Source organism: Rhinolophus sinicus, linkage group LG09 (assembly GCF_036562045.2).
Source record: "Rhinolophus sinicus isolate RSC01 linkage group LG09, ASM3656204v1, whole genome shotgun sequence".
NCBI lineage: Eukaryota > Metazoa > Chordata > Mammalia > Chiroptera > Rhinolophidae > Rhinolophus > Rhinolophus sinicus.
Window position 1 is genome coordinate 59,335,249 of NC_133758.1, and position 11,013 is coordinate 59,346,261.

Here is an 11,013-nt window from a genome sequence, read left to right on the forward strand (position 1 = left end):
AATACTTTGGGTATTTATCGACGGCCTACTAGATATGCCTAGTGCTGGGGGCGGGAAAGCATGGGAAGGGGAAAATGAAACACCACTCAGGGTTTGTCTTCCTGGGGACACCTTGAGGCCAAGGAAAGGATGGTGAGAACCGACGTGCCAAATTGCACTAGTTATGGCAAAGCTGAGTCAGGATAGCCCTGCGCTGCGACCACCAACTTGCCTCGGGAGGGGGCAGCCCCAAGACCTGCGGGGAGGAGAAGGAGCCCTGCTGAGCATGTGGAGCAGAGGCCCGCAGGTGAGGAAGGTAAGGGTGACAGCAGGGCAGGAGAAAGGGGTATGTGGGGGGAGGCGCCAGCCTTTAGGGTCATGCTTTGCTGCGTGAGGCTGTGGCCTAGCAGGAAGCAGGGGAGGCTGAGAGCAGATGATGCGCCAAGGTGAAATAGCCAAGAGCCAAAAAGATGTTCAACATCTTGAACCAGTAACCCCACCCCTTACCCGGAGGAAATCACACAAAAGAAGAAAATTAAGTTGCCCACTGCAGCAGTTTGCAGCAAGAAAATTGGACACATCCAAAATGTCCAGTAATAAGGGGATAATTTTGGGAATTATGGTACAGCCATCGGATGAAATATTCTGTCCCCTTTATAAAGGAGTATTTCTTTTCTGTTTATTTGGTTTTTATTTTTTTAAATTATAGTTGGCATTCAATATGTTAGTTTTAAGTGTACACGTAGTGAATAGACAAAGGGATATTTCTAATGTCTTGGGAGGCAATATGCAAACTTCTTATAATAAATGAGACATTAAAAAAGAAAAGCAGGGTGTGAAAGTCTTCATAATTAAGATGAAATAAGTATGCCTCATGGTTAAAAACCAGAAAAGAACCCTGGAAATTTGTATTGTTGTGTTAAGAACGTGATATACAGATAAATTGTGTTGGGTTAAAATAGCCTTTTATGTTATGACATTAATTCTATAAAACTATATATGAAGGGCAATTTTTGTAATGAAATTACAATGAGAATTGTGGGTTGTAACTCTAGCTCTAAGTATGGGCTTACGTATAATAGTAGGGTTTTTATTATTTTTAAAAGTAATATAATTCTTCATAATTGCTAAGTCCTTTGTAGAAACACAATACTGAAAGCACAGGAGAAACTAGGGAAATCTGAATAACATTGGTAGATTATACCAATATCAATATCCTAGCTGTGATATTATTTTTATTAATTTTACTGCATTTTAAAAATTGAGACAAAAATCTACATACTTTAAAATTCACCTTTTTAAAGTGTACAATTCAGTGGTTTTCAGTATATTCAAAAGATTGTGTTCTCATTACCACTAATTTCAGAATATTTTCATCATAAGAAATTCATATCCATTAGCATTCATTCTCCATTCCTCATACCCCTCCCTAGATCCCCCCTCCAACTTACTTTGTGTCTACTTTTTATTAATTAATCTACTTTGTGTCTCTATGGATTTATCTATTCTAGATATTTCATATAAATTGAATCATACAATATGTGGCCTTTTGTGTGTCTGGCTTCTTTCACTTACACAATGTTTTCAAGCTGCATCCATGCCGTAGTATGAATCAGTACTTCAGTCTTTTTAATTGCTGGATAATATTACATTTTATGGATATACATTTTTAAGTGTCTTTTTTTGTTATAAAAAATTTAATAGTTAGACATTTACACCCCTCACAAAGTGATAACACCCCCCAATCTACTACCCCTCTGACATCGAATATAGCTGTTACAATTCCACTGACTATATTCCCAATGTTGTACTCCACCTCCCATGACCATATATATCCTGTGTCCCCGAAAATAAGACCTAGCTGGACAGTCAGCTCTAATACATCTTTTGGAGCAAACATTAATAAAAGACCCGGTGTTATATAAGACCTAGTCTTACTGTAAAATAAGACCGGTCTTATATTGTTTGCTCCAAAAGACGTATTAGCGCAGATTGTCCGGCTAGGTCTTATTTTGGGGGAAACACGGTATATATATATTTAATTATAGTTGACATTCAATAGTATTCAACTTCAGCTTCAGGTATATAGCACAGTGGTCAGGCATTACACAGTCTATGAAGTACAGTGCCTATCTGGCAACCTACATAATCTTTACAACATTATTGATTATATTCCCCAAACTGTATTTTGGATCGCCGTGGCTATATTGTGACTACTAATTCGTACTTTCTAATCCCTTTACTTTCTCCCCCAGTCCCCCAACACCCCTCCAATTTAGCAACCATCAGATTTTTTTCCCTATGTGTCTGAGTCTATTTCTGTTTTGTTTGTTCGTTTATTCTGTTCTTTAGATTCATATGGTATTTGTCTTTCTCTGTCTGACTTATTTCACTCTAGGTTCATCCATGTCTTTGCAAATGGTAAGATTTCATTCTTCTTTATGGCCAAGTAATACTGCATTGTATAAATGTACCACAGTTTCTTTATCCAGTTGTCTATCAATGGGCATTTCTGTTGTTTCCATATCTTGGCTATTGTGAATAGTGCTGCAATAAACATAGGGGTACACATATTTTTTTGAATTAGTGTTTTGAATTTCTTTGGTTAGATACTCAGGAGTGGAATTTCTGGGTCATAAAATAGTTCCATTTTCAGTTTTTTGAGGTACCTCCATACTATTTTTCGTAGTGGCTGCATCAGTCTGCAATCCCCACAACAGTACACGAGGGTTCCCTTTTCTCCACATCCTCGCCAGCACTTGCTGTTTGTTGATTATTGATGATAGCCATTCTGACTGGGATGAGGTGGTAATTCATTATGGCTTTTATTTGCATTTCTCTAATGATTAGTGACATTGAGCATTTTTTTCATATGTCTCTTGGCCACCTGTATATCCTCTTTAGAGAAAAGTCTCTTCGTGTCCTCTGCCCATTTTTTTTTTAAATGAAGAAACAAGGTCTCAGTTCCAGTTTAATAGAAACTACAAAAGATCAAAAGTGATGCCTCACTACTGTACATATCAATTGGTCTGCCTCATAGCAAAGTTCAGGCCATTTCCTCCACAGGAATAAAGGCCTTTCTATCCCATACCACATCTGGGCTAAATCTAAGGACTTGTGTTTTAAGCATGACAGTAGTACAAGAGGTTTTGTCTCATGGCTATCCACTAGCCCAGCACTCATTTCTGCTTAGAGAAATATTCTTTGCTCTTCTGGACATCAGGCTTGATGGTATCACTGCCAGGCTTCCAACCAGCTGGGCACACTTCTCAATGTTTGTCAGTGAACTGGAAGGCCTGAACTAATCTCAGAGTTTCATCCACAGAGCGGCCGACAGGGAGGTCATTTACAGTGATCTGCTGAAGGATACCTTTATCATCAATGATAAAGAGGCTCCTGAACGAGATGCCTTCATCAGCCTTTAAGACCCCATAGTCCTGAGCAATGGTGCACTTGAGGTCTGACAACAAGTGAATGTTCATGGGTCCCAGTCCTCCTTGTTTCTTGGATGTATTGATCCATGCCAGGTGACAGAAGTGAGAATCCACAGAAGCACCAATCACTTGGCAGTTGAGTTTCTTAAATTCTTCTGCCCTGTCACTGAAAGCAATGATCTCCGTGGGGCACAAAAAAGGTAAAGTCAAGAGGGTAAAAGAAGAACACAACATATTTTCCTTTGTATTCAGATAGACTGATATCTTTGAACTGACCATCTGGCATAACAGCTGTAGTTGAAGTTGGGGACAGGGTGCCCAATTTTAGCATTTCCTGAAGACATCTTGCTATCAGCAGCTCTAAGGCACCAAAACCAGTCAGGAAGAGGACCTGCCCATTTTTTAATTGGGTTGTTTGTTTTGTTTTGGTATGAGTTTCTTTTTATAAATTTTGAATATTAACCCCTTATCAGATGTATCATTTACAAATATCTTCTCCCATTCAGTAGGATGCCTTTTTATTTTATTGATGGTTTCCTTTGCTGAGATAAAACTTTTCAGTTTGATGTAATCCCACATGTTTATTTTTTTCTTTTGCTTCCCTTGCCCAAGGGGATATATCAGTAAAAATATTACTAAGGGTAATGTCTGCAAATTTACTTCCTATATTTTCTTCTAGGAGTTTTATGGTTTTGGGTCTTACATTTAAGTCTTTAATTCATTTTGAATTTATTCTTGTATATGGAATAAGAATGTGGTCCAGCTTCATTTTTTTGCAGATTCCCCAGACGCTTTTATTAAACAGACTGCTTTACTCCAATGTAAGTTCTTGCTTCCATTGTCATAGATTAAATGACCATATAGGTATGGATTTATTTCTGGGCTTTCTATTCTGTTCCATTGATCTATGTGTCTGTTTTTCTGCCAGTACCATGCTGTTCTGATTACTGTAGCCTTGTAGTGTGAACTGATGTCAAGTAGCATTATACCTTCCACTTTCTTCTTATTTCTCAAGATAGCCATGGCTATTTGGATTCTTTTGGTACCATATGAATTTTAGGATTATGTGTTCTACTTCTGTGAAAAAATATCATTGGTAATTTGATAGGGATTGCATTGAATCTATATATTGCCTTATGTATAGTATGGACCACCTAAGAACTATATTAATTCTTCCTATCTATGAGCATGATATATGTTTCCATTTATTTGTATCTTCTTTAATTTCTCTCTTCAATGTCTTATAATTTTCTGAATACAGGTCTAAAACTTCCTTGATTAAATTTATTCCTAAGTATTTTATTGTTTTTGAAGCAATTGTGAATGGGATTGTTTTCTTAATTTCTCCCTCTGATAGTTTGTTATTGGTGTATACAAATGCAACTGATTTCTGAATATTAATTTTACATCCTGCTATTTTACTAAATTCATTTATCAGTTCTAATAATCTGCGGGTGGAATCTTTGGTGTCCTCTATATATAGTATCATGTTTTCTGTATGTAATGACAATTTTACTTCCTCCTTTCCAATTTGAATGCCTTTTATTTCTTGTTGCCTGATTGCTGTGGCTGGAACTTCCAGTACTATGTTGAAAGTGGGCCACCTTGTCTTGTTCCTGATCTTAAGGGGAATGTGTTTAGCTTTTCCCCATTGAGTATGATGTTAGCTGTGGGTTTATCATATATGGCCTTTATTATGTTGAGATATGATCCCTTTATTCCCACTTTGCTGAGAGTTTTTATCATAAATGGATGCAGGATTTTGTCAAAGGCTTTTCTACATATAGTGGTACGACCATATGATTTTTATTTTTCATTTTGTTAATGGGGTGTATCACATTAATTGATTTGTAGATGTTGAACCACCCTTGCATACCAGAAATAAATCCCACTTGGTCGTGGTGTATAATCTTTTTAATGTATTGCTGAATTCTGTTCGCTAATATTTTGTTGAGGATTTTTGCATCTATGTTCATTAGAGATATTGGCTTATAGTTTTCTTTATTTGTAATGCCTGTGTCTGATTTTGGGATCAGGGTGATAGTGGCCTGATAAAATGAGCTTGGGAGCCTTCCCTTCTTCTGGATGTTTTGGCATAGTTTGAGAAGAATAGGTGATAATTCTTTTTTGAATGTTTGGTAAAATTCACTTGTGAAGCCATCTGGTCCAGGATTTCTATTAGTTGGGAAGAGCTTGGTGATTACTTATTCAATTTCATTGGTAGTAATTGGTCTGTTCAGAGTTTCTGTTTTTTCTTGATTCAGCCTTGAAAGATTGTATGCTTCTAGAAATTTATCCATTTCTTCCAGATTGTCTAATTTGTTGGTGTATAGTTGCTTGTAGTATTTTCTTAAAATTTTTTGTATTTCTTTGGTGTCTGTTGTCATTTCTTCTCTTTCATTTCTTATTTTATTAATTTGGGTGATTTCTGTCTTTTTCTTGGTGACTCTGGCTAAAGGTTTGTCGATGTTGTTTATCTTTTCAAACAACCAGCTCTTGGTTTCATTGATATTTTGTATTATTTTTTTGGTCTCTATTTCATTTATTTTCTCTCTGATCATTATTTCCTTCTTGTACTCCCTTTGGGCTTAGTTTGCTCTTCCTTTTCCAGTTTCCTTAGTTGTTGTCCTTTAATCTTGTGGAGGGACAGCTCCAAGTCCAGCCGCTGTTTTCAGTCTAGTTGCGGGGGTGCAGCCCACCATCCCATGCGGAATTGAACCAGGAACCTTGTTGTTAAGAGCTCGCTCTCTAACCAACTGAGCCATCCAGCTGCCCCGCCCTCCCCTCCCCCGCCCCCCCCCCCCCCCGGAAGCTCAGCGGCAGCTCGTTGTCTTCAGTCTAGTTGTGGAGGGCACAGCTCACTGGCCCATGTGGGAATCGAACTGGCAACGCTGTTGTTCAGAGCTCATGCTCTCACCAACTGAGCCATCCGGCTGCCCCAAAATAGACTGTTAACTTGAGATTTTTCTTGTTTCTTTAGGTAGACCTACATTGCTATGAATTTCCCTTTTAGGACTACCTTCACTGCATCCCATAGATTTAGGGTCATTGTGTTTTCATTTTCATTTGTCTCAAGGTATTGATTTATTCCCTGATTTCATTGTTGATCCATTCATTATTTAGTAACATGTTATTCAACCTCCATGTGTTTGTGTGTTTTCTGATTTTCTTCTTGTAATTCATTTTCTAATTTTATAGCACTGTGGTCAGAGAAGATGCTTGATATGATTTCAGTCTTCTTAAATTTTTGAGGCTTGTTTTGTGTCCTAGCATGAGGTCTATCTTGGAAAATGTTCCATGTGCACTTGAGAAGAGTGTATATTCTGCTGTTTTGGGGTGAAATGCTCTAAAAATATTAACTGAAGTCAACTGGTCTAATGTGTCATTTAAGTTCACTATTTCAGTATTGATTTTCTGTCCGGAGGATCTGTCCCTTGGTGTCAGAGGTGTGTTGAAGTCCTCTACTATGATAGTGTCACTGTTGATCTCTGTCTTTATGATAGTCAGTATCTGTTTTATATATTTAGATGCTCCTATGTTGGGTGCATAGATGTTTACTAGGGTTATGTCTTCTTTTTGGACCGATCCCTTTATTATTATGTAGTGCCCTTCTTTGTCTTTTATTATAGTCTTCATTTTAAAGTCTATTTTGTCAGATATAAGTATTGCTACCCCAATTTTTTTCTCATTTCCATTTGCATGAAATATTTTATTCTATCCCTTTACTTTCAGTCTGTGACTTTTGATCTGACATGGGTGTGTTGTAAACAGCATATACTACAGTCTTGTTTTCTTATCCACTCAGCTAGCTACCCTATATCTTTTGATTGGAGCATTTCACCATTTACATTTAAAGTGATTATTGATAGGTACATAGTTATTGCCATTTTATTATTCATATTTCTGGTGTTCATTAGTTTGTTTTCACCTTTCTTCTGCTTAAAGAAGCCCTTTTAACATTTCCTGCAATACTGGCTTAATGGTGATTAATTCCTTTAGTTCATTCTTTTCTGGGAAGCTCTTTTTCTCTCCTTCAATTTTAAATGCTAGCCTTACTGGGTAGAACAATCTTGGTTGTAGGCCTTTGTTTTTCATCATTTTGAATACTTCCTGCCACTCCCTTCGGGCCTACAAAGTTTCTGTAGAAAAGTCAGCTAATAGTCTTAATGTGAGCACCCTTGTAAGTAATTCACTGTCTGTCTCTTGCTGCTTTTAGGATTCTCTCTTTGTCTTCAACCTTTGCCATTTTAACTATAATTTGTATTGGTGTGGGCCTGTTTGGGTTCATCTTATCTGGAGCTCTGCACTTCCTGGGCTTGTATGCCATTTTCCTTCACCAGGTTAGGGAAGTTTTTGGTCATATATGTTCTCAATCCCTTGCTCCCTCTCTTCTCCTTCTGGTATTCCTATGATGTGAATGCTGTTGTGCTTGATGTCCCATAGGTCTCTTAAACTATTTTCATTGTTTTTTCTTTTTTCTTTTTGTTGTTCTGATTGGGTGAATTTTACAACTTTGTCTTCTAAATCACTGATTTGATCCTCTGCTTCATCTAATATACTGGTGATTCCCTCTAGCATATTCTTCACTTTAGTTATTGTATTCTTTATTTTTGACTGGTTACTCTTCATGGTTTCTATGTCCTTCTCTATGCTTGGTATCTCTTTGTTGAAATTCTCACTAAGTTCCTTCACCATGCTTATCAGTACTTTAAATGCTGTATCTGGTAGGTTGACTGCCTTCATTTAGTTCCATTTCTGGAAGTTTCTTCTATTCTTTTATTTGGGACATGTTTCTTTGTTTCCTCATTCTGTCTGTCGCTCTGTGTTTGATTCTATGTATTAGGTAGATCACCTATGTCTCTCAGTCTTTACTTGGTGACCTTATGTAGTATGTGTTCTTTGAAGTAAAATTTCTCAGTCTCCCTACCGTGTTTCCCCAAAATAAGACCTAGCTGGACCATCAGCTCTAATGCATCTTATATTAATATTAATATAAGTTATATTAATATTAATAAAATATTAATATAATAAAAATTAATATAAGACCCGGTTTTATGTGTGCTCCAATGTTCATTGCAGCTTTATTTACAGTGGCCAAGATATGGAAACAACCAAAATGTCCTTCGATAGATGAATGGATAAAGAAGTTATGGTATATATACACAATGGAATACTATTTGGCAGTAAGAAAAGATGCAATAGTACCATTTGTGACAACATGGATGGGTCTTGAGATTATAATGCTAAGCAAAATAAGTCAGACAGAAAAAGTAGAGAACCATATGATTTCACTGATATGTGGTATATAAAACTGAAAACAACAAAATAACAAGACAAACAAATGAAGACATAAACAATAGTTTAGGGGTTACCAGAGGCGAAGGGGGATGGCGGGCTCTAGAAGAGGGTTAACGGGATCTAATATATGGTGATGGAAAAAGAACTGACTCTGGATGGTGAACACACAATGTGAGATGTAGATAATGTATTACAGAATTGTACACCAGAAATCTATGTAACTTTACTAACAATTTGTCACTCCAATAAACTTTAATTAAAAAAAAAGACCCGGTCTTATTTTAATATAAGACCAGGTATAATATAACATTATAATATAATATAATATAATATAATACTGGATCTTATATTAATTTTTGCTCCAAAAGATGCATTAGAGCTGATGGTCCAGCTAGGTCTTATTTTCAGGGAAACACGGTTATGTCCTGTGTGTGTGTTCCAGAGGTGTCCTTTGTGTTGTGAGTGTTCTCCTGTTGCAGCTGAACCTTGACTGCTTTGGGCGTGTCAGTGGGTGGCATTGATTCCCAGGTTGACTAGCTATGAGAGCTGGCAATGCACACAGTGCCTGAGCTGCTGTGTAAGGGCTGACTGCCTAAGTGGAGGCTTTGCCCCTGCTGGCTCTTGTGCCTGTTGAGAATATCCTTTGGGTGTGCCGCTTGTAGGTCAAACCAGGTAGTTTTCTGGTGTTGTCTGAAGCTGGCCTCTGGGTATATTGTTTCTGGTGTCTCTTGGGTGGGGCTCCCATGCAGGGCAATTTCAGTCCTGCCTGTTACCAGCCCATGGCTTTCTGGTAGGTGCCTCAAAGCTATAAGTGGTTGGCTGCTGCTTGTGCTGGACCTGGAGGCATGTGGAGGTGGCCTCTCTGTGAATTGAGGCTGGCTGCCACCAATATTGGGCCTGAGGCAGTTTAGCAAAAGGCCCAGGGCCCCCTATGCCTGTTGCCACCTGTCAGTTGCCCGTAAGGCCCAACTGTTGAAAGAGGCTCTTTAGGAGTGTGTGTCTGGCTGGTTGACCTGATGTTAAGAGTGCTCTCGGTGATGTGGCACTAGCTGGGTGGGGTGGAGTTCAAGTGAGTCATAAAATGTGACCGGTGGTTTTTACAATGTTAATAGAGATTCAGATTTCATGCCTGTACTTGGCCTGTGACCACCTTGTATCTCGCTCCAAGGACACTGCCGCTAGCCTCCACTTCAGGCTCCTAAATTCCCGAGAGCTGCTTCTTAGTGGTTGCGGTGCAGTTTGTTTTGTTTTTTGTGTTTTTTTTTTCAAATTGGGGAACAGTGTATTTTTCCAGGACCCATCAGCTCCAAGTCAAGTCGTTGTTTTCAATCTAGTTGTGGAGGGCACAGCTCAACTCCAAGTGAAGTCATTGTTTTCAATCTGGTTGTGGAGGGCGCAGCTCATCGGCCCATGTTGGAATCCAACCAGCAACTTTGGTGTTATGAGCACTGCGCTCTAACCAGCTGAGCCAACCAGCAGCCCACTGGCAGCCCAGCTCCAAGTCAAGTCATTGTTTTCAACCTAGTTGTGGAGGGTGCAGCTCAGTGGCCCATGGGGGAATCGAACTGGTGACCTTGGCGTCATGAGCACTGTGCTCTAACCAACTGAGGCAACTGGTTGCCCCACGGTGCAGTGTTTGTGTCACTGTTCACCACCAGAATCTCCCCGGGACGTTGCAGATTGTTTGCTGCTATAAAGAACATCCTCCACTGTTTGTGGGTATGGGGCCAGTCACCCAGGTGCCCTAAGTGCCCCTGGCAACGCAGCTGTAGGTTACAGGGGCTACAGGTTGTGGTTGGTGGTTTCTACAAATTTGGTGTAATCTCGTCTCCTGGACTATGACCACCCCACAAAACAAGATAAAACAAAAACCAACAACAAAAACCAAATACACACACACTCAAAAACCACACACAACAAACAAAATAAACAAAAATACTAAAACAACAAAGCAAAAGGAAAACAAATAAGCCAACAAAAAACAGGAAAAAAACTAAAAAACACCCAAAAAACAAAACAAAGAAAACAGAACAACAAAAAGAAGAGAAAAAAAAGGAAGAAAAAGAAAGAGAAAGAAAGACAAGAGGAAAGGAAACGAGAGAAAGAAAGAAAAGAGAAAAAAAAATACACTAAGTCCAGCCACCACCTGTCTATGTTGCAGAGCAGTTCTTGGCTTAACACCGTTTAGCAGTCTCCCCAGGCTGTTGGAGGCTGTCCTCTGCTATGTCAAACCTCTGTGCAGCTTGCAGAGGCGGGGCCAGCCACCAGGTGCCCAGAGTGCCCCTGGCAACGCAGCTGTAGA

At 38.9% G+C, this 11,013-nt stretch overlaps 1 pseudogene; it reads right to left on the reverse strand.

The window, feature by feature from the left end:
- Positions 1 to 2,932: 2,932 nt before the first annotated feature.
- Positions 2,933 to 4,301, reverse strand: LOC109437761 (peroxiredoxin-1; annotated as a pseudogene).
- Positions 4,302 to 11,013: the final 6,712 nt, after the last annotated feature.